Source organism: Schistocerca piceifrons, chromosome 2 (genome assembly GCF_021461385.2).
Source record: "Schistocerca piceifrons isolate TAMUIC-IGC-003096 chromosome 2, iqSchPice1.1, whole genome shotgun sequence".
In the NCBI taxonomy this organism is placed as follows: domain Eukaryota; kingdom Metazoa; phylum Arthropoda; class Insecta; order Orthoptera; family Acrididae; genus Schistocerca; species Schistocerca piceifrons.
This window is the reverse complement of record NC_060139.1, coordinates 721,755,269-721,761,268: the sequence shown is the minus strand read 5'-3', so window position 1 is coordinate 721,761,268 and position 6,000 is coordinate 721,755,269. Positions and strand designations below refer to the sequence as shown.

The 6,000-nt window shown below is 45.2% G+C and overlaps 1 long non-coding RNA gene across 1 annotated transcript in view; it reads left to right on the top strand.

Annotated features, from left to right (window-relative positions):
• The first annotated feature begins 568 nt into the window (after positions 1–568).
• The window catches only part of LOC124776643, a 31,534-nt gene continuing 26,102 nt past the window's right edge, over positions 569–6,000 (top strand). Inside the window, exons 1-2 of the long non-coding RNA XR_007015644.1 lie at positions 569–1,131; positions 1,206–1,313. This is a non-coding gene — a long non-coding RNA (uncharacterized LOC124776643). The remainder of the gene's footprint in view (positions 1,132–1,205; positions 1,314–6,000) is intronic.

The window sequence follows — 6,000 nt, the reverse complement described above, 5'->3', positions numbered from 1 at the left end:
GGGACCATAGCAGCATTAGGCTTAAGCTACGCAGCGAAATCATTGAAAATCTAAGCCTGGATGACCAGATGGGTGGCGTTTGCACTGCTGAGCCGTAATCCCTCCCCACCCCCCGCCCCTTCAACGCGGTGAATATGGATCCTCAGCCCCATCATTACGTCACTCAGTTGCTGCCTACGATACAACGAGGCTCGGCAACAGCGACGAGACATAGAAAAACAAATGAATGGCGGAAACCTGCACCCAAAACGCCCACCGAGTCTCTTTCACGTACAAACAGTTGAGTTAATGGTTATTCTGCGCATCTCGCAAGTTCTCTCGAGACCTAGCATTAGACTCTAGAAATGTTAATTTGAAGCGTTACATCGACAAGCACTAAAGTATGTTTTAAAACGAGCGGTACACTAGGGATGTGTATACCTTACAAGAGCGCAAGCGCTCAGCGGCGAGGCGCTGCGAGCTTAGCGGCACCTTTATCTTATCTCTTTGCTGATAAAGCGCCGCGTCACGGCGCTGCGGAGCTGTACTGCTCTGCCAGCGAGTCTCAGACATTTCCGAAGCAGCCTCGGTGAAGCACGGAACGGTTTCTAACAATCAAGCGCTTCGTGTAAATTAATTAGCGAGCCGATCCATCATTACAACCGCCTTGTTTTCCTTATTGAATAATGTCACATGCTTCCAGTCTTAACATCAATTACTTTCCGTAGAAGGAATCCGAACTGGCTGTCGCCGTTGTAAGGGGTTTATCCGAAAAGTGAAGTACATCAGAAATGAAAGAAGGAAAGAAACAGTTAATTTTTCACAGGTGGCGACACTGCCACTTCGCTCCTCTGAGTGCGAACTTGAGGTTCACAGTAAAACTTTACATAAAATTAGTAGAGTCATTCAAAACGTCATGACGTAATAGGAAATTTGTTTATTTAACGGTAACTCATATCTAGACAGTGCGTGTAGCACACAAGAACCCTTACAATCCTCCGGGGTTTAATTACGCTTCAGTCACTCCATCTTTTCAAGTTCTAAGGCATACGCAGGTGAGAAGGCGAATCAGGGAGCTGACGAAACACTTCTACAGAAATTGAAAGTAAACAAATTCACGAAACGTGTGGATGGAAGAGAGCAATAGCTAAGGTAGGTTTCATCGCTAAGTTTAATGCTCGAGTGTTGTGCCTCATCAATATTTAATGTGATTTGTATCTTTACAGGTGAGTTTCGTAGCTGATGCCGATAGCTGTGTGAGCTGTGCGTTCCTGTCCCTTCTGATGTGATAGCCGCGCAGGGGTACGAGGAGACGCTTCAGTCCGCGCTGAATGGTGAGCTCTGGTTCTTCAGTAGACGTTGAACGAAATGGGTTTGTCACATGAGGCTCATCTGGTGCCCTGGCACTCTTTAGTCAGTTACTTTGTCAATTATTATTGTCGTTTCATAGTTCCTACAGATTACAGAAAAAGCAAAATGTTTCAGCTTGCGTTCTAGTAACGAATGCAGTGTCTCTCATTGCGAGTGTTACCGTCAAGACAACTTGCTTCTCTATCTCTCTTCGTATAACTGCAATTTACTTCGCACACAAAATTACCTCATATCAGTCACTTTATTTCTGCACTTCCATTTTAATGGTATAGAGCAAAATGTATGCCTGATATCGAGCACAAAGATGTGTATTGAAGAATGTAGGTATTTGAGAACATCAGCCAACTGAAAAAGAGCACTAACAGTTGGAGAATCTTTAAGCGGTCGATATTATGTTTCTCTTCATACAATGAACAAAAAAAATATTATGAGTTTCTGGGGGGTAACTCTGTCATCAAAGACGCAATTTATTGAAGACTAGGTCATAGTGAATCAACAAATCACTTACTTTTTGGATAGTAATAGTAAGTTAGCGAATACAGCGCTTACTGTCATTACCTCTTTAAGGACAGTTCGTCTCGGAACTATCACAGTAGTTTTTATCTGATAACGAATGCATGTAGGCTATATTCTTAACTGGATTTCTTTTCTAGTGAATGATCTTCCGTTTACCTCCACCAGGAAGAGTTAGAACCTGTAGCAGGCCACGTAAGCATTTCAGTTAATCCTGATCGAGAGACATTAATGGAGGCAAATGTCAACTACATTTTCTCAAAGAACTGTGAAAGATTCCCTCAAAATTCATTTTGCATCATTTTCTTTCTGTACTGTACATCAAACGGAATAACATCAGCCGGCTACGGTGGCCGAGCGGTTCTAGGCGCTGCAGTCCGGAACCGCGCGACTGCTATGGTCGCAGGTTCGAATCCTGCCTCAGGCATGGATGTGTGTGATGTCCTTAGGTTAGTTAGGTTTAAGTAGTTCTAAGTTCTAGGGGACTGATGACCTCAAATGTTAAGTCCCATAGTGCTCAGAGCCATTTGAACCATTTTTTTTATAACATCAAAGATAAACACTGCGCATTAACAGGCGTCAGAAAAAAGAGTTCAATGTTGTAAAGTTTTGAAGGAATATAACTATAAGAATTTTATTGGTAAGAAACACCTTAGTCGCTCTTTGCATCACTGCTAATATTTTAATCAAACAGATTAATATATTAACATACACTCCTGGAAATTGAAATAAGAACACCGTGAATTCATTGTCCCAGGAAGGGGAAACTTTATTGACACATTCCTGGGGTCAGATACATCACATGATCACACTGACAGAACCACAGGCACATAGACACAGGCAACAGAGCATGCACAATGTCGGCACTAGTACAGTGTATAGCCACCTTTCGCAGCAATGCAGGCTGCTATTCTCCCATGGAGACGATCGTAGAGATACTGGATGTAGTCCTGTGGAACGGCTTGCCATGCCATTTCCACCTGGCGCCTCAGTTGGACCAGCGTTCGTGCTGGACGTGCAGACCGCGTGAGACGACGCTTCATCTAGTCCCAAACATGCTCAATGGGGGACAGATCCAGAGATCTTGCTGGCCAGGGTAGTTGACTTACACCTTCTAGAGCACGTTGGGTGGCACGGGATACATGCGGACGTGCATTGTCCTGTTGGAACAGCAAGTTCCCTTGCCGGTCTAGGAATGGTAGAACGAGGGGTTCGATGACGGTTTGGATGTACCGTGCACTATTCAGTGTCCCCTCGACGATCACCAGTGGTGTACGGCCAGTGTAGGAGATCGCTCCCCACACCATGATGCCGGGTGTTGGCCCTGTGTGTCTCGGTCGTATGCAATCCTGATTGTGGCGCTCACCTGCACGGCGCCAAACACGCATACGACCATCATTGGCACCAAGGCAGAAGCGACTCTCATCGCTGAAGACGACACGTCTCCATTCGTCCCTCCATTCACGCCTGTCGCGACACCACTGGAGGCGGGCTGCACGATGTTGGGGCGTGAGCGGAAGACGGCCTAACGGTGTGCGGGACCGTAGCCCAGCTTCATGGAGACGGTTGCGAATGGTCCTCGCCGATACCCCAGGAGCAACAGTGTGCCTAATTTGCTGGGAAGTGGCGGTGCGGTCCCCTACGGCACTGCGTAGGATCCTACGGTCTTGGCTTGCATCCGTGCGTCGCTGCGGTCCAGTCCCAGGTCGACGGGCACGTGCACCTTCCGCCGACCACTGGCGACAACATCGATGTACTGTGGAGACGTCACGCCCCACGTGTTGAGCAATTCGGCGGTACGTCCACCCGGCCTCCCGCATGCCCACTATACGCCCTCGCTCAAAGTCCGTCAACTGCACATACGGTTCACGTCCACGCTGTCGCGGCATGCTACCAGTGTTAAAGACTGCGATGGAGCTCCGTATGCCACGGCAAACTGGCTGACACTGACGGCGGCGGTGCACAAATGCTGCGCAGCTAGCGCCATTCGACGGCCAACACCGCGGTTCCTGGTGTGTCCGCTGTGCCGTGCGTGTGATCATTGCTTGTACAGCCCTCTCGCAGTGTCCGGAGCAAGTATGGTGGGTCTGACACACCGGTGTCAATGTGTTCTTTTTTCCATTTCCAGGAGTGTATTTGGTGTATTTCCGTTAACTAGTGCTTCATGACATAACATTGTGTTGTAGTTCAAAACTCAGAAAGAAAGAGAATAATGCCTAGTGGTTATCCATAGCCAGTTTCTAAATGACAGTCCAGTAGTCTGGCGATCACCTCCAAAATAAATATATTCGCTAATAGAATTCATCATAAAAAATCTACCAAATTTTGAAAACAATATCAGTGTCCACAAGCAGTGAAATGGAACTTCATTACTTATCACTAAATCTCTCGGTATCACAGAAATGTGTGCAACAAGTTATAAATAAAACATTTTATCTGAACTTATTTCTTTTGATCTGAGAGATTTTTGATGTTCTCTGAAGCAATTTTTAAGTTTAGACTGGTGATTTATAAAGTATAACAAACAAATATGTTTACTTTCATTGTTATATTCATGTATTTTTCACAAGTAGCAAGAATAACTTAAAAAACTGACAAATCTATTTTCGTTCGTTAATTTAAAAAGTTTGCTTATTAAAAGACTTCGTTTTCTGCATTGGTCTACCCTCAGTATATATGACATTGGCTATATAAGACTGTGTATATAAATTGAAAGAAAAGCCTTATGTTTTAATTATAGCATGAGTAGCGTCGGGCGTAAATGTGTTTATGTTCGTTTTGTTAGTTTGAACCATTGTGGTGTTTAGTAACCTGCAAGTTGTCACTCGGAAGTATCACATATACGTTGCCTGTGAAATGACTTGTTCGACGGTATACGATAGGAGTGCCGCCAGTGAGCAATGACGCATGGATTTATCTAAGTATTGTCTGCGAACTAACGTCATCCTTTGAGCTTATAATGTAAGCGTTCCACCACCAACTGAGAAACCTTCTGTGTTGACGAGCTCTCTTCACCGGTTGCAGAATAGGAACCAACTGTGGTTCGTCTCTGGTTCTGAAGCGTGTTCTCGATTGTAAAGTACCTTGGACCCAACTACTCGCCCGTCACAACGTCAAGAGTCAGCCAGTCAGTTCCAGGCACACCCTTCAGTGATACTGTATGAAACGATTGTGAAAAAACACACCATACAGTCTTTTACTATTCATCTGTAGTGATACCATAACACAGTGAAAACGGAAGTTGTGAGTGAGATATTTTCGTTTGCTTTCTAAATAATATTCTTATATTATAGTTTGGAATTGATCGAAATAATTATAACGAACGTCGGACGAAATGAAAGGTAGACAACTGTGCGCGTTAATCGTGATGGTTGTTTTTTTATACCGTTCCGGACAACTCCAGGTCTCGTACTCTCTGGCGATAGTTCGCAGACAAGATATATTTCGTTCATTCGAGTCAATTTACCTGTGCCAGCAGGTGTTATCTTCTGTTACTCAGCCAATTTGGGCTGCATGAAGAAGGAACATATCAGTTCATGGATAGTTACTGATTCAGTCATCATTCCAGCCGGTGGTGGTCACGAATGTACGCATCAATAACAACTTCCTTTCCATCTCGGAAGTGTTGTAATCAGTCCAAAGAACACTTCATGGTCACGGATGCTGTTCCGTCACTTGCGCCAGCATCATCTGCGTGACTGTGGTCATTTCTCGCAGTATGTAGCAAAACTTGACGTATAAGCGCTGCTACTTTGCACCACGCCTTTTTTCAGCACTCATCATCCTCGACGGGACAAATTTGGTTCAAAAAGGTCAAATGGCTCTGAGCACTATGGGACTCAACGTCTGAGGTCATTAGTACCCTAGAACTTAGAACTAGTTAAACCTAACTAACCTAAGGACATCACACACATCCATGCCCGAGGCAGGATTCGAACCTGCGACCGTAGCGGTCTTGCGGTTTCAGACTGCAGCGCCTAGAACCGCACGCCCACTTCGGCCGGCAAACAAATTTGCTCCTGCGTACAGTGTTCGGTTCTGCGCGGTGCCTTTCCATGTCTCCCTTCACGCGCTTGTATGTGTAAGCAGTTTAAATGTGAGATATCATTTAGAAACCGCTCCGTGCGTCTAATTCGT